The sequence below is a fragment of the Mus musculus genome, chromosome 2, assembly GCF_000001635.26.
Source record: "Mus musculus strain C57BL/6J chromosome 2, GRCm38.p6 C57BL/6J".
NCBI lineage: Eukaryota > Metazoa > Chordata > Mammalia > Rodentia > Muridae > Mus > Mus musculus.
The window spans coordinates 176,422,725-176,441,281 of NC_000068.7; the positions used below are offsets into that span (position 1 = coordinate 176,422,725).

Below are 18,557 nucleotides of genomic sequence, written 5' to 3' on the forward strand. Positions count from 1 at the left end.
ATTAATATGGCTCCCGTAGACTCATAAGTTTGAATACATGTTTCCTAGTTTGTGAAAATGTTTGGGAAGCAACACAGGTCTGCCTTTTTGGAAGAGGTGCGACACTTGGGTGCATTTTCAGGCTTTAACATCTTCTGACCACGCCAATATTGCAAGCTCCCACTTTCGTGGAGTTCAAAATATGAGTTCTCAGCTGTCCCTTGATTTACAGCTAAGACCTGTACTACAAGATGTACTTTCCAGATTCATTTATATCCTACATTTTTATAATTTATGGATGATTCTGGATGACTATGAGGTAAGAATGCCCTTCAATATCTCAGTTTTTACATTTGACCATCTTCAGAAAAGGATTTAACTTGACATTCATAGGAGTAGGCAAACCTATGTGTAAATGTGTCTAGATTCCCTGAGTAAAATCTCAATGCTCCCACACTTGAAGAAAGGCATTGCAAAATCTTTTGAAGCTAATCTGATTTATTGACTGTGAGAGCCATCCAACTTGAATCCAGGAGGAAGAAGTGGAAATACCTTCTGAGTGCTGTGATTGGAGCTCAAGCAAGCTCCAAATTTGCAAAGCAGGGAAGCATAGAGTTACTGCCCACAAGGGGGAAGAAGCAGGCAGTTGAATAGCAGGGATGTGAAGTCTTACGTTCTCCCAGGGGCTTGATGGGAGGACAGACCGGTAAGCAATTGGACGAGAGGTTCTTGTGCTAACGAACTTCAAATCTACAGATCTGGAAAACTTTTGGCCAAAGCTGGAACCTCTATGCTGTGTCTCTTTAACACACTCTAACCCTAAGGGTGGTGCTCATGTCACTCAAGACTCAATAGCCAATCAGAACCTCCACATGGACCTGCCAGTCAGAAGAGGAGGCGGCTCTTCCAGGTCAAGCTTGCAAGCTCCTTTCTGTAACTCAGCAGTCATGAGAGTTTCTGTGTGATGTGTTCTGCGTGACTCTACTGGGTGTTGTGAGAGGAGGTTAGTCAAGCTCAGAACTCCAAACATGGTAAGTGCCAGGTCATCTCCTGAGGTGCCATCGATGTGGGGAAAAGAGGAGAGTGGGAGAGCTCACTTCCAGCCAGAGTTCCAGTGCTCCTGGCAGGCAGGAGCTGGAGGACTGCAGGACACTTTCCACATGGCCGCGGGTGGCTGTCTGGCCATGGGAAGGCACGGACCCAACTCCGTGGGTGGTGGAAAAGGGCAGCTCTAGGCACCAGGTTCCCAGCCTCCAGCATCCCACGCTGGATACCCCGGAAGAGCTTAGGACAGAATGGGGTCCCCGGGGTGGCACTGGCTTCGGGGCCAAAAGGAGAAGTCGGGGAGAGGGGTCGCTGAATGCTTCCCACGCGAGCAAGAGTCCTTGGTCAGGTCCGGGGCTGGAGCACAGGATGGCCTTCTGGCGGGAGGTTTTCTTTTTAATTTTTGTTACTGTGTGAATTTGATTGCAGTTTGGCTGCAGGGCTTCCCAAGTATGAAGCAGAGATGGCTGCACTGGGCATTGCCTGTATAATTTAATAATGTTCTTTAATTGCAAAGAAAGGCTCTGTGACTTTAAAAAGGAAAATAAGTGCTCTGGGAGTCTGGAATAGTCTATCGAATTTAAATTTCCCAGACTAGGGCTCTGTCTGCAACTGTGGCAGAATTGCTGAGCCAGGAAAGCTTCAGCTGTCTGAATCATTTGCTCTGTGATCTTACAGTGGAGGAGCTGCTGTTGTCTGAGTCCCAGCTTTGTTTTCAAGGCTAATGAGGGACTCTGTCCATGCCTCTCTATCAGGAACCCTAGTGGAAGGTAGCTTGCGGTTCTTTATGGGAGTCTCTTCAGAGCCATCTGTTGCAAACTGTGAAGAAGGCCAAAAGCCATGTCATGGTGATTGTAAAGTGTCTCCTTTGCCAGGCCAGAAGGAGCAAGTTTGCAGAGCTATTAGAGTCAGATCTGCTGGTACCAAGGACCGTGGTTCTGTTGGTCCATGTGGTGATCATAGCAGAGGCCCTTGTCCTTTGACCCTTCCTGAGTGTGGATTAATGGGGGTGTGGGAAGCTCAGTAGCCCTAGTATCATATGGGCCTGGGTACCAAAGGTTTTCCACAGAAATTTCTGGCCAGCCTTGGTGCGAGGGTTCCAGCAAATACAAAAAAATGCAGGCAAGGAGGGGAAGTTGCAAACCTGCTTCTGCTGTGCCAGTCAACTCCACCTCCGTCTCTGCTGTGCTATGCCATAATTCTGTCCCTCCCTGCACTGAGTAGGGTCCCCAAGTCCACTGGGGGCTTGGTCAGTAATGTTTTTCTTCAGATACTTGGCAGTTCCCTTGTGCAGGGTTGTTTTATTAGACTTCTCCTGAGTTTTTCCCAGTGTATGCTAGTTTCTGCAGACTTCATAGAGGTCTCCATTTCTTTCCACTTATCCCTGTAAGTAGGATACAAGATGCTACTCTTAAAAAGTTTACTTGGCATAAGACATAGCTTGTGTAAGCTCTTCCCACTGCAGCTGTTGTAAATTCTACCTTCTACTTTTGCTATTTTTCTTATCTCCTGGGAACTCCAACTCAGAAACCCATCACTGGAAAATGGCTTGCTATTTCAGGGCTCTGAGGCACTTAATAAATGATTCTGGGTATCTTTGTTGTGCAAATCTCCTAGCTGTCTCAAGTAGGATTTGTAATCTCTAGTCCATATTTAAATTGTTCAAAATAACCTGGGGACTGAACAGGAAAGAAACTTATGGATGAGAGCATATGTGGAATTCAAAACCTGTCTTTGGCTGCCTGGTGTTTGAGCATTAGCCGCAGCTGAATCCATGCTGTCATTAAGAAATTTTTCCCAATTAATATTTTAGTTGTATATGAAGCGATTTCTTTCTGGGATGACATGTTAATTCTGGGAGAGCTGTCTCGTCTTCCCCTCATAGAGATGTTTCTAAGACAAGCTATGTTGACTCAGGTAGCCTTGATCCTGGTCTGCTGCTCCCCAGAGCAATGACCTTGCTTTCCTCTTGATATAAATTCCTAAATTCTTGAGTTAAAGAATGTAGCAAAATAGTGTTTTATAATAGCTCATTTGAGTCATATAATGAACTGTTCATTTCTTCTACCTTCAGTAGAGAACAGGAGCAATGGTTTACTGTTATCTCTGTCAGGTGAAGTAGGGCAGGAGATGGCTAGATTATAGGCGAAAGCTTAAGGGAATCTGCTCCAGGTGTCACCATTCTAGTGAAGGATGAGAGTCAGGCAGGATGAATACTTTTGTAATTTCGTGAAATGTATTAAATAATGCATGTGATTAAATAAAACTAGATTGGTGGGTGCTTAGTTTGTGCAGGTTAGCTTGAGCCAGTGATAATGAATTTCTCTTTTAGGATCTGTACTATATAGATAGAATGTATCAAAAATGGAAAACACATGCCATTAGCTGTAGCTGTGTGTGTCACATTATAGATCTCAGTAGTTAACAAAGCACATGGGGCAAGGTCAAACACTATCTTATTAATATCATTCCTTCTACTAAGAAAGGTCTGATCTTTTTCTTTCTTTTTTTTTTTTTATAAATATTTATTTATTTATTATATGTAAGTACACTGTAGCTGTCCTCAGACACTCCAGAAGAGGGAGTCAGATCTTGTTATGGATGGTTGTGAGCCACCATGTGGTTGCTGGGATTTGAACTCCTGACCTTCGGAAGAGCAGTCGGGTGCTCTTACCCACTGAGCCATCTCACCAGCCCCCTGATCTTTTTCATATCAGTACCGTGATATATTTTCCCAATATAGGTGTGGGTTTGTTGTTATTATGTTTGTTTTGACAACCCACTGAGGACAATGTGCTGATTAACAAGAGTGCTCCACAGTGTCTGACATGTGTCCTAATTGCTCTGAGCCTTCGCTCATAGCCATTGGGTGAAAGTACTTGCAGTTTACCTGGACCCAGCCTGAAGCCACAACACAAAATCTTATGTCCTAAAATCTCTCTTCAGTTACTAATATTCGGGCACTGACCACCTTTGGACAGTTTGGTAACTCCAATTTCAGCTGATTGATGGGGAAATGTAAGCTATCCACCTTGATTCCAGGAGGAAGAAGGGGAATTGCCTCCTGAGCACTGGAATTGGAGCTCAGGCAAACTCCAAACTTTCAAAGCAGTGAACCCAGGGGCACTGCCCAGAAAGGGGAGAGGCAGGCACTTAGGCAGCAAGGATCAGGAATCTTAGCCTCTCCCAAGGGCTTGCGAGAGAACAGACTATTGGAGGAGACACACTGGTGCTACTGAACTGCAAATCTGCAGATCTGGAAAAGGATTGGCCCAGACTGGAACCACTGGGCTGCATCTCTACAGCACACTCTAACCCTAAGCCTGGTGTTCACTTCACTCAAGACTCAATAGCGAATTAGAGCCTCCACATGGAGCTGCCAGTCAGAAGAGGAGGTGACTCTTCCAGGTACTAAGCCTGCATGTTCCTCTGTGTAACTCAGCTGATCTCAGTGTTTCTGTGGAATCGGTTCTTATTATTTTTGCTGGTTGCTGTGAGGTTAGCTCAGGCAAACTTAGAACTTCAGACATGGTAAGTGCAATGTCATCTCCCACAAAGAGGAGGAGCAAGCATCTTAGCAAAGGATGATTGTGTAATATCTCTTCCCAGAGGCTGGATTGTCAGCATCAGCCAGACAGATGGGGACATCTGTGAGGTCCTTTGTGGACCTACTCTCTCCTTTTGGTCCCAGCTGTGTCCTCTGAGTAACTTTATTATAAGACTGCATCTTGTCAAAACCTTTGTGTCAGGGGCTTGTGTGTGGAAATATACTTGGCAGGATGAGAACCAGAGGAACAGCTTACTGTGTACACTGTCAGGTAAAACAGTGCAGACAAGAGCTAGGTCACAGACCAAAGGAAAAGGGAGTGTGCTGCAGGGGTCACTGTTATGGAGAAGGACCTGATTCAAGGACTGAGAATGATTTTGTAATTTTACAGACTGTATCCATGTATGGATGTAATTTAGTAAACCTAGATTGAAGGGTGTTTTATTTGATCAGGTTAGCTTGAGCCAGTGGGTAAGGAATTCCCATTTTAGGATCTGTATTATGTAGATTTGTGCAATCCTTGTTGACAAATTTAATTGAGCTCAGAAATGTAAAACAAATGCCATTCGCTGTAGCTGTGTGTATTAGATTATAGATCTTAGTAGTTAACAAAGCACTTAGGGACAAGGTCAAACACTATCTCATAAATGCCTTTCCTTCTACCAAGATAGGCCTGATCTTTTTCAAATCAGTATAGTGACATATTTTTCAATTATATTTATCTTTTTAAAAAGCCAATATTTGGTATTATTTTTTAAATTTTTATTTTCTTTATGTATAGGTGCTCTGACCTCTTACTTCTTCCTATTCTCCAATATTTCCCAGAAATCAATAATTTAATTCCTATTTTTAAAGAGATTACATATCTTACTGTTTACAGCAACATCGGTAGCTCAGGCTTTCCTTATGCCATGTAGTTAAGCCTTGCTTTGAGCACCTGAACCTAAAACCTTCCTTGCTCTTTCTGAGGGTAGAAGACTGATGGCTTCGGTGATTAACACCTGTAGCCTAACAGCAGAGGATTAAGCAGTGTGGCCTTTGCTCTATCTCAGAAGGAACTGCTGGTCTCTAACTTTTAGCCTGCAGGTCAGAAGTCACAGGAAGAAAATGAGACACTCAAAGAAGTGTTTATGGAGTTTTTACTAAGTTGTCAAAAGTTACCTATGAAAGCTATCTAAGAGGAAAAGGGAAAAGATCCTAAGTGGGGAAGGGCAAAAAAACTTCTTTCTCTTTTCCATATCTCCTTGTCCTCTGTACTTATAAATCTTTCAGAATACCTGATCACATGTTACTGAGTACACTACAAGTTCACACAAAAAATCAAATCATAAATTGAGAGAGAAGTTTACAACAGAGAATGGTTATTAGTAAAACTAGATTGGTGGGTGTTTATTTTGGGCAGGTTAGCTTGAGCCAGTGAGTGATGAATTCCCATTTTATGATCTGTATTATTAGATATGTGCAAACCTTGGTGACATATTTAAGTGATCTCAGAAATATAAACACGTGCCATTAGCTGTAGCTGTGTGTGTCACATTATAGATCTCAGTAGTTAACAAAGATCATAGGGGCAAGGTCAAACACTATCTTATTATTGCCATTCCTTCTACCAGGAAGGGCATGATCTTTTTCAAATCAGTACAGTAATATATTTTTTCATTTATTTTTTTCTTTTTAAAAAGTTCATTTTTGGTATTAGATTTTAAATTTCATTTTCACTATACATGGGTGATCTCTTAAGTGTTTCTGTTCTCCAATATTGCCCCAAAATTAAGAATTTCATTCCTGTTTTTAAAGAGATTTCATATCTGTCTGTTTAGAGAAACATCTCCTGTAGCTCCTACTTTCTTTATGCCATGTAGTTAAGACTTGCTTTGAACTCCTAATCCTGCCTCTGCTGCCCAGGGCTTAGAAAACAGTCCTACAACTGCTTTCAGGCTGGGTTCTGACTGATCAGTGAGACAAAAGACACCAGGGAATGAGTGTTGTCTAACCTCCCTGGGTTACAGGGTTACAAATTAGGGGGTTACAAATAAAGAGGGACAGGTATAAGGTTGAGTTCACTGACCAACTTTGAAGCTGGTCTACTTGCAGCACAGAAAAGGAGGAGGAATAAGGTAGGTGAAGCCTTTCTGCTTTGGCAGTAGTTGACATTCACCGTGAGGAGTCGAGTAATCAATTTTGCACAATCAGTTAAATTCCATACTGGTCATCTTCGGGCATTTTTCAGATTAGGGCAATGTCAAATGAGATCACAGGCCCTCGTTGTGACACCATATTGCTGGCATACCTCGCCATCTACCCCAGCAATAGGACTGCTAATCTCCCAGCTGCCATTCCTTATGCAATTCAATCATTTAGGAACTGGGCTTTTCATCTATTATTAATCATCTTGATCTGGCTCTTGCTTCTGCCCTCCTTCCTCTCTCCACAAGGTCCCAGGTCATGTCTACTCTATACTATCCCAGGTATAATTGGGTCTGGCTATGTTCACTCTTTTGTGTATAATATACTTTCTCCTCCACCATACTTAGGAGCAGTGATGGCCTTACATTTTATTTCTTCTTTTTCTTCCTTTTTCTCGCCCAATAACTGCTTCTAGTTTTAAAAGTCATAGTCACATTCACTTTTAAATTATTGTCAATGTATGAATTTGATTGCAGGTTGGCTGCAGGACTTTCCCAGTAAGAAGTAGAGGTGGCTGTAGTGGGTATTGCATGCATAATTGAATATATAAAGAAAGGACCTTGGGCCTTTAAGTGGAAATTACTTGGTCTCCAGGACTAGAACATTCCTATAAATGTAAATTTTCCAGACTAGGGCCATGTCTGCATGTAGGGTGTAACAGCCTAGCTTGGAAGGTTTTAGCTGTCTAAATCTTTTGCTCTGTGATCCCACATTGGAAGGAGCTGCTGTTGCCCTGAGGCCCAGCTGACTTTTCCATGCTAATGAGGGACTATGGGCAGGACTAACAATCAGGAACACTAGGGGAAGGTAGCTTGCAGATTCTCTACAGGATTCTCCTCAGATGCATGTGTTATAAGCTGCCTGGAAGACCACAAGCCATCCCCTGGTTATTATAGTAATCTCCATTGACGGTACAGGAGAAGCAAGTCTGCAGAGCTATTTGAGTCGGATCTGCTGGTTCTAAATGGACTGTGGGTCAGAGTGTGGTTCTGTTGGTACATGTAGTGATCATAACAGAGGCCCTTGTCCTTTGACTCTTCCTGAGTGTGGATTTACAGGGGTGGGGGTAGCTCGGTAGCCCTGGGAGTGGCAAGGTATGGAACTTAAATGTCACTCTGCAGTGTGCATATACAGGCATTGCCTTTGGTGTGCCATAGGACAACATTGGAAAACTAATGGTTTGATTTCTAGAATTCATGACCCTTCTGTATTCAGTTTTGTGTGACTAGTTTTATAAATACTTTAGAAGTTAGTAGTAAAGAGCTGTCAGCGATCATCCTTCAGAAATATTTGATTAGATTCCTTTTATCTTGTTATTCCCTGTTGTCAAAATGGCATGATTCACAGAACTTCAATTCTTGTTACAAAAGGAGCTTCTGACATGCAGAAGTTTCTCAGGTATTGATGGTGCTGGGTGGGTGGATAGGACAGATTGGAGCATAATGCATATGGCAGGAAGCAGACATTAAGTTATCATTCAGCATTGTTTTGTATATGGGCTCCTGTGGGTCTGGTTTAGCCTGAAATCACTAAGGGTCATGAACAGCTATAGAACAATAGCTCAACTTTCTGATCATCTACAATGACAGAGAGAACTCTGGAGCATGGGGCCTCTCTGTTTGGAAGACAGATCAGTAGTAACTGTAGGGTCAGATTTATAACAGTTTAGGGGTGACTTTGAGTTATTTTTATTGGAGTCAGGAAATATGATTTTATTTTATTTCTATACACATACTAGCACAGGTAATATTAGTCAGGTTCACATTGTTCTTGGTGTAGTTGCCTTAGTTATCGAAGAAAAGTTGAAAATTGGTCACGAGGAAATGGGCAGAGGAAGCTTTCCCTGATATTGTGTGGCAGTTCTGTGGGCTACTATGAGACTGTTCTGTCTAGGAAAACAGATAGTGGGCTTGTTCTTTAGACAGACTGCTTGGTCTTTGGGAGAATTGGCTATGGTTGAGAAGGGGGTGTCTGTCCATACTTGGGGGCTAAGAAGGGAAGGAAACATGTGACAAGAAGGGAAGGGGAGATGGAAATGGTCTTTTGTGACATGGATAGGTGAGAGGAAACTGCAGTTTTAAGGGAACTCTTGCATATTTGATCTCAATAACAAAAATGTGGAAGGTCTACCAGCATTCTACATGGTTCCATACAGAACATCTTAAAACTAAGGCATCAGGTTCCCAGAGATCATTTATTTACTTAAGTTTTTGTTGTCCAACTGTGAAAGACTGGATAAAAAGTACTATGTGGGTAGGCCTGGCAGTCAGCGAATATTCATTTTGAAATAAATCTTTACACTGTTGTCTGTATATTTTGCTTTGTGCTCACTTATCAAATCCTACAGGATTTACTCACCTATGATGACGTGCATGTGAACTTCACTCAGGAAGAGTGGGCTTTGCTGGATGCTTCTCAGAAGAGTCTCTACAAAGGTGTGATGGTAGAGACCTATAGGAATCTCACAGCTATAGGTAATATTGGATTTTTTTTTTTTACTTTATAACATGTATGCACAACTGTTTCTTTGTTATTGTTTTTTGTTTTGTAATTTTAATTGAGAATGAGGAAGAATATGGTGAATAAATCACTCATGGTTTTAAAGTTCAATGGAGTTAGTAACTTAAATGTTGCCTAATTGCCAATAATGTAACATACTTTCTCTGGTACTGTGTTTAGGTTACAGTTGGGAAGAACATACAATTGAAGACCATTTCCAAACTTCTAGAAGTCATGGAAGGTAATTTTCCTCTGCAAGCTGATGAGAAAATGCCTATGAAGAAAGTTTAACGTGTGCTACAAGTAGTAAAGAAAACCAATAGGGTACAATAAGCACTGCTTTCAATTATGGATGTTTACTGACTTTCATAAAATCATATATGTCTATGTCAAATACGTAATTATTGTTTGCAAGGCATTCCATTAGTTCAAAGACAGAGAAATAATGGCTTAACAGGTATGTTACTATTTAAATCAAGCTTAGTAGAGCCATGCTGTACAAGTGCGAGTGTCTTCAGTCTCATATCGCTTAGCTATTGCAAAAGGAACACACAGTGATTAGGTGACAAGTATATGTCTAAAACCTAGTAATAAGCAAATAATCCATAGTATATCTGAGCTCAATGATATACTTGTAATATCATTGCTAAATTTAGTGAGATGGACAGTTCATAAGATTCAAAAATGGTTTGGTGATAAAACCTTAATCGCTATACTACATCTCTATGAGGAAAAAAGTCACGTGTGTGAATGTAATATGGAACCTTTACACTTGTTATTCTCTTTTAATATGGTTGTCATACGTTACTATGGATACAGCCCTTGTGAGCATAGGGGTATTGAAAGATGCCACATACCTTTCACTTTTTCAGAACAACAAGAGGATATGCAGTATAACATACTTTGAGTGACATTCTAAATGTGCTGTAAGTTTATAAGTACTTAGTTTCCCAACATTATTGGGGACATTTTCCAACTCAAACTGCTGAAAATCATAATTAGAATTAGGGTAGTAGAAATTATATTCTGTTTGCATTTGTTCATGTTCCAAATGTAGTATTACTCTCATGATAACAAAATTTGTGAATGCAATCAGTGTGCAAAGACTTTGAGTTCTTCCTGTTTTTTTCAAATATGTGAATAACCTTTTATACAAAAAGTATGCTATAAATGTGAGCCAGATAATCAATACTGTTCCCATTTCATGTATCCTCAAAGATGTAAAACAATCCATAACGAGGAGAACACCTTTGAATGCAAACAAAGGCATATTACATTAACATTAGATTGCTCTTTTGAATGAAGCCAATTTTTAAAAGAATTCATACAGATAAAAAGACTCATCAGTATAATCAATGCGAGAACAATTTCACGTGTGCCAATTGTATTTGCAGGCATGAAAGAAGTTCTTCTGCAGAGCAACACTCTGAGTTTATTCAATGTGGTAAAGCCTTTGCATATCAGTCATAGTCAAAGGCATGTAAGAATACACAATGGAGAGAAACACTGTGAGTGTAACCAATGTGGTAAAGACTTTGGAACAAGGAGTGTCCTCCAAAGACTTAAACGAACACATACAGGAGAGAAACCCTATGAATGTAACCACTGTGGTAAAGCCTTTGCAGAAAGCAGTACTCTCCAAATCCATAAGCGAAAACATACAGGAGACGAACCATATGAATGTAACCACTGTGTTAAAGCCTTTGCAAAAATGAGTGAACTCCAAATACATAAACGAATACATACAGGAGAGAAACCCTATGAATGTAAGCAATGTGGTAAAGCCTTTACACAAAGCAGTCATCTCGGAATCCATAAGCGAACACATACAGGAGAGAAACCCTATGAATGTAAACAATGTGATAAAGCTTTTGTAAGAAGGGGAGAACTCCAAATCCATAAGTGAACACATACAGGAGAGAAACCCTATGAATGTAAGCAATGTGGTAAAGCCTTTGCACAAAGCGGTACTCTCCAAATCCATAAGCGAACACATACAGGAGAGAAACCCTATGAATGTAAACAATGTGGTAAAGCCTTTGCACAAAGTGGTACTCTCCAAGTACATGAGCGAACACATACAGGAGAGAAACCCTTTGAATGTAACCAATGTGGTAAAGCCTTTGTACAATGCATTGCTCTCCGAATACATGAACGAACACATACAGGAGAGAAACCCTATGAATGTAAACAATGTGGTAAAGCCTTTGCACATAGCAGTCATCTCCGAATACATAAGCAAACACATACAGGAGAGAAACCCTATGAATGTAAACAATGTGGTAAAGCCTTTGCACATAGCAGTACTCTCCAAATACATAAGCGAACACATACAGGAGAGAAACCATAAGAATGTAAACAATGTGGTAAAGCTTTTAAAAGAAGTGGTGACCTTCTAATACATAAGCGAACACATACATGAGAGAAACCCTGTGAATGTAAGAAATGTGGTAAAGTTTTTATAAGAAGTGTTGACCTTCAAATACATAAGTGAAGACATTAGGAGATAAACCCTATGAATGTAAACAATGTGGTAAAGCTTTGCAGAAAGCAGTACTCTCCAGATACATAAGCGAACACATACAGGAGAGAGACCCTATGAATGTAACTAGTGTGGTAAAGCCTTTGCAGGAAGGAGTGACCTGCAAAGACAAAAGATCATACAGAAGAGAAAGTCTATGAAGGCATCTAATGTTATAAAGTCTTTGCAGCAAGCATTGATCTCCACGTATATAAATGAACACATACCAGAGAGGAACCTTTTAAATGTAACCAACATGGTAAAGCTTTTTCAAAAACCAATAGTCTTTACATACATAAAAGAATATATACTTGAGAGAAATGGTTCGACTTTAACCAATGTGGTTAAACTTTTTCAAAAGCAGTCATCAACAAAATCATAAAACAACACGTATAGGAGAGAGATTTTTGAATGTTAGCAATGTGCTTTTACACCTTTTTTCACAAAACAGTGGCCTCAAAATATATAAGGAAACACGTACTGGAGAGAAAACCTATGAATATCAGCAATGTCCTGAAACCCTTCTACATCACAATCATCTTCAAATCCATAAAGAACATGTAGTGGAGAAAAATCCTCTGAATATCACTAATTAGGTAAAGCAGTTATAAAGAGTCATCTCCTAACACAAAAGTATACACACTGGATAGAAACCCTATGAATATAAGCAATGTGGTAAATGTTTTATAAGTCACAGTATTCTCTAAGTAAATAAAGGAAGACACACTTGAGAGAAACCCTATGAAAATTATTAAAGGTACAAAGCCTTGTACATTAAAATCTTCAAATCAATAAAAGAAGACATAGAGGTGAGAAACCCTATGTTTGCAAGCCATGTGGTATTGCCTTCACTTGTCAATCATATTCAATGACACAAAAGAAATCATAATGTAGACAAATACCTGTGAGAGTAGTTAATATGGTGAAGCTTTTTGAATATTTCTAGAGTCTTCACAATGAAACAATCCATACTGCCAAGAAATTTAGGAATATAATATGGTGAAACCTTTTCAGATTCTCAAATCTTTATCATTATGAAAGAGAAACCCTATGAATGCATTAAATATGGGGAAGCCTTTAAACATTACTAATTCTTCATCATCATTAAAATAATCATACAAAGGATTCAAGAGGATACAGGGGTGTTTCTTACTGTATTGCTTGAGTTACAGTCCTGACATCCTTTGGTGATCAACAGCAATTTGGAAAGTGTAAGCTGAAGAAACCCTTTCCTCCCCTCTGCTTCTTGCTCATCATGTTTGTGAAGGAATAGAAACCCTGACTAAGACAAATTGGTATGAGGAGTGGGTATTCCTGTGACAACCTGACCATGTTTTGGGAGGACTGTGGAAGGACCTTGGAACTTTGGGCCAAAGGACACATTCAGTTTTCAGAACTCTGTGGGATGTTGTGTAGGAGCTTGGAAGATAATGTTGAGAACAGTGCAGAAGATGGAGGCCTGGCTTGTGAAATTTCAGAGGGAAAATTAAAGACTCTTTTCAGTGCCATTGCTATTTTGGATTGTGAAGATTCTGGGTTCTGACTAGCTAGGGCTGAAGAATCAGCTGTGATTAACAAGATACCAGAACTACTAGAGTGAAAACTTGGCATTATTGGGACTATTGATCCTGGTTAGCTGGAGCTGAGAAATTAGCAGTAATTAAGAAGAGACCAGCATCATTGGGCTGACATCTTCTCGGAAGTGTTTGCTGAGAGCTCAGAGGCTGTGTTCCAGAGATAGCCAAGGTTTAACTTGTGCTATGGCTGGACTTGGTAACGTGTAAGAGTTACCCAGGTGGTACTGGTTTTGCTGGCATGAAGGGATCAGACAGAGCAGCTGAGGCTCAGCACTATGAGAGGCCATGGAAGGCCATTGGTGAAGGTGCAGCCTCAGATGCAATTGATGACCCAGGACTGTGGTGTCATGCAGTGTTTGGAGAAGCCAGGACCATGAATGACCAAGAACAGCAGCAGCAGTAAAGTATAGGCATCTGGAGTCTAGAGGACAAGCTGTGTGCTACAAAGGACAGGGCTGGAGAAGTGACCCAAGCCCTTGGAGGAGCCCAGAAGATCATGAGTTGGATCCCAGACATTGGACAGTTGGAATTTAATTTTTCTTTTGATTGTGACTGTGCCCTCATATTTTTCCCTTTGAAGGAAGAAAATATTTTAGTGGATTCCACAGTTAAGAGACTTTTAATTGTAAAAGAGTTTGGATTTTAAAGGATATTGAATATTTTAAAAGGATTGAACTTTTAATATGTAAAGACTATGGGACTGTGATGGTTTGTATATCCTTGGACCAGGGAGTGGCACCATCTGAAGGTGTGGCCTTGGTGCAATAGGTGTGACCTGGTTGGAATGGGTGTGTCACTGCGGGTGTGGGTATAAGATCCTCACCCTAGTTGCCTGGATGTCAGTCTTCCACTAGCAGTCTTTGGATGAAGACATAGAACTCTCAGCTCCTCCTGTGCCTTGCCTGCCTGGATACTGCCATGCTCCCACCTTGAAAATGGACTGAACCTCTAAACCTGTAAGCAAGCCCCAATTAAATGTTTTTTATAAGACTTGCCTTGGTCATGGTATCTGTTCACAGCAGTAAAACCCTAACTAAGACAGAAGTTGGTACCAGGAGTGGGGTAATGCTGTGATAGGCCTGACCATGCTTTTATTTGAAATAATGTGGATTTTGGACTTTGGATTTGGGAAGCAGTGGAATGCTTTAAATGGGGCTTAATGGGTCATCCTAGTAGGAAGATGGAAGACTTTGTTGCTGGGAGTGATTTGAACTGTGTTGACCTGGCCCAAGAGATTTCAAAGGAGAAGAATTTCAGAATGTGACATAAAGGCTGTTTTTGTGGTATTTTGGTGAAGAATGTGGCTACTTTTTACCCTTGTCTGAAATGTCTGCCTGAGGCTAAGGTGAAGCGACTTGGATTAATTGCATTAATTGCATTGACATAGGAAGTTTCAAAAAAGCCCAGCAGAGTCTCTGTTCTCTGGTTAAGTCTCACAAAGAGAATTTTGAACAAGTATAGAAAGCTTAGAAAGGCAAAATTTGAAATATATGGTTTGAGTATTAAAGGGGTGCCAGGAAGTGAAATGGAGCAAAATACTGTGTTCTAGGAGATAAAAGATTAAGGGAGTGGGACCTTGGGGCAAGATTCTACCCAGCTTAATTAGATCCAGGCATGGTGGTACACACCTTTAATCCCATGAGACAAGCATGCTGATCTCTGCATTCAAGGTCAATCTACAAAGCAAGACCCAGGATAGCCAAGCTTAGGCAGTGAAGGATTTAGAAAACATAAAGCTAGTGATAATGTAATAGTACAAGGGGATCATGTTCTAGTTCCTGTAAGCAGCAGATCTCGGCAGCTTCAGCCATGTGGCACTGACTCTAGAGTTAAGAATGGAAGGAACTACTGGGAAAATTGATGCTGGTTAGCTGGAGCTAAGGAATTAGTGGTGATTAAGAAGAGGCCAGCATCGTTGAGGTGAAATCTTCTGGAAATTGTTTTCTGGGAGCACAAAGAAGCTGTGTTCCTAAGATACCCAAGATTGTACCTCATGCTGCGGCTGGACTTGGTAATGTGTAAGAGTCACTCAGGTGGTACTGCTTGTGAAGGAATGAAGGGATCATAGAGAGAAGCTGAGGCTTAGCACTGTGAGAGGCCAAGGAAGGACACTGGAGAAGGTGAAGCCTCAGCTGTAGTTGATGGCCCAGGACTGAAGGGGTCATGCAAAGGATTTGAGGCTTGGCACCCTGAAGAGAGCCTATGAGAGGCTATTGGTGAAGCCTAGTTGGAGTGGAACACCCCAGTGTATTGAAGATGTCAGTACCATGGGATGATCATCAAGAACAGCAGCTGTAGTGGAGTGGATCAACCTGAGCATAGAGTGCTACAGAGACAGAGATGGAGAAGTGATGCCAGCCCTTAGGAGGAGTCCAAAAGATCAAGTGGAATCCCAGACACTGAAAGAAGAAGCTGTAACATTGAAATTGCCTTGGAGACTCAAATATGTTAAAGATGCCAGAGCCATGGGATACATGCTGAGGAAAACTGCTAACAGGGAGTGGAACCAGCCCAGGAGAAAGCAGTTTGTTGCAGTCAACAAAGATGAAAAAGGAGTGGAGATCTGAAGACCACTTTGACATCAGCCATGGAGATGCAGAGTTTGGAGTTTGCCCAGATGGTTTCCTGCCTTAATTTGGGGATTACAGATAAGTTGAATGAATCTCAGAAAAGACCTTGAACTTTGGACTTTTAACATTGTTGCAACTGCTATAGACTATGAGGACTTTGAAAGTTGGATTAAATGCATTTTACATTATGCTATGTTTAAGTATGGCCCCCATAGACTCATGTTTTTGAACAAGTCTATGGGGACCAGGGAGTGGAATGTAATGGTTTGTATATCCTTGGACCAGGGAGTGGCACCATCTGAAGGTGTGGCCTTGTTGCAATAGGTGTGACCTGGTTGGAATGGGTTTGTCATTGTGGGTGTGGGTATAAGATCCTCACCCTAGTTGCCTGGAAGTCAGTCTTCAACTAGCAGCCTTTGGATGAAGACATAGAACTCTCAGCTCCTCCTGCTCCATGCCTGCCTGGATACTGCCATGCTCCCACATTGATAATGGACGGAACCTCTGAACCTGTAAGCCAGCCCCAATTAAATGTTGTTTTTTATAAGACTTGCCTTGGTCATGGTATCTGTTCACCGCAGTAAAACCCTAACTAAGACAGGGACATTTAAAGTTGTTTAGATCTTGGGGATGAATAAACTAAGGGTTGAGGCTTACTAGTGATGTATTTGTGTGTCAAGTTGACAAGGGGTCAATTGTACTGACAAGTTTGGTGTCAACTTGACACAAGCTGGAGTTATCACAAAGAAAGGAGCTTCAGTTGGGGAAATGCCTCCATGTGATCCAGCTGTAAGGCATTTTCTCTCCCCCCCCCCCTTTGATTTTTTGAGACAGGGTTTCTCTGTGTAGTGCTTGCTATCCTGGAACTCACTTTGTAGTCCAGGCTTACCTCAAACTCAGAAATCCACCTGCCTCTGCTTCCTGAGTGCTGGGATTAAAGGTGTGTGCCCCCACACCAAGCTCTTTCTTTTTTGGAGGACAGCCATTTTCTCAATTAGTGATCAAGGGGGAAAGGCTGCTTGTGGGTGGGACCATCTCTGGGCTGGTAGACTTGGGTTCTATAAGAGAGCAGGCTGAGCAAGCCAGGGGAAGCAAGCCAGTAAATAAACATCCCTCCATGGCCTCTACTTAAGCTCCTGCTTCCTGACCTGCTTGAGTTCCTGTCCTGACTTCCATTGTGATGAACAGCAGTATGAAAGTGTAAGCTGAATAAATTCTTTCCTCCCCAACTTGCTTCTTGGTCATGATGTTTGTGCAGGAATAGAAACTCTGAATAAGATAAGGGGTAGAAGGTGTGGATTGTATTAAAAAAAAGAGTAAACAATAAAAGAAAGAAACATATATATATATATATATATATATATATATATATATATATATATATATGTATATGTATGGGAGGGACAGGCAGAAACATTCCTTCAAAATTATAGCTTTGTAAGACCCCCTTTCAGGGACTGCTGCTCTAGTCTGGGGAGAGAGAGTGCACCCAAAGAAACACAAGAATCTTCCTTACTGTAAACACATGCGGTAGGTTAATGACAGAGCTCCATGTCAAAAACGAATCTCACACAGGAGACACTAGATTCGACCACGAGGCTCGAAAGCTAGGGGTTTTTTATGGGGTAAAGGGCTTAGGGGTGGGGAACTCAGCATCGTGACACACTATTGGCTTATTCAAACATCAGCAAAAGAATACGTGCAGGTCAGGGTTCTGTGAGTTGTTGACTCAGTTCAGATAGCCCTGTTATGTCCTCATATTGCTCTTTATCTTTTTGGTCAAGCTGTTCCCAGGAATGCCCTGGTTTGTTTTTCTTTGTTCTCATCCCCAGGAGCCTCTAAGCTTACAAACAACCAGCAATTTCTGAGTACTTTATATGACTTACAGGTCTTGAAATTTCATCTTTCTTTCAGCTTCATTTTCACACCAATCAGGATTTAAGGACAGGGGCTTATGTAGTTTACTGGATCAACTGTTATAGAATATAGGTATTATAGTTTAAACAATCATTTGGATTTCTTCTTTGGTGGTAAAGAACAGGTGTTATGTTTTGAGAAGCACACTATGAAAAGCAGAAAGCTTTGTTAGAGACAGTCATGTTTTCAAAAACAAAATATGAGTAAAGTTAGGTTGGATCTCCACAATACCTGATGCCTGGAAACTTGAACGTAGTTTCACCATATGAGTAAATGGAGGGTAATAACCAAAAGGCAATACTTAGGGCCTGGTGCTTGGATTTGCCTTGTTTTTCTGTTTATTCCCAATTGTTTATTGGTTCTCATGCTACTCATGTTAAATTGTTCCCAAATTTCATGATAATCTTGCATTTGAGACACTGAGATTCCCTGCCCCAAGCTGATTATAACTGGGAAAGTAAAGTGCCAGCAGCCAATGGCTAGGGAGGAGACACAGGCAGGATTTTTGGATTCATGACAAGGGGAACAAAGAGGATCTCCATGCCAGTAAAGGAATTGGATGCTGGCTTGAGAGATGGGAAAGACAGAATACCAGCCACATAAGAGCTGTGGAAGAGTAGTCCCAGTGTTCCCTCTTCTGAATGGTTCTGGGGAAGCAGAGATGGGCTATAGATTTTAGTAATTCAGGACTGCCATAGAGGAGCTATTAGCAATGT

General features: G+C 41.2%; 1 pseudogene; it reads left to right on the forward strand.

Moving 5' to 3' along the window:
* Positions 913 to 10,360, forward strand: Zfp968-ps (zinc finger protein 968, pseudogene; annotated as a pseudogene).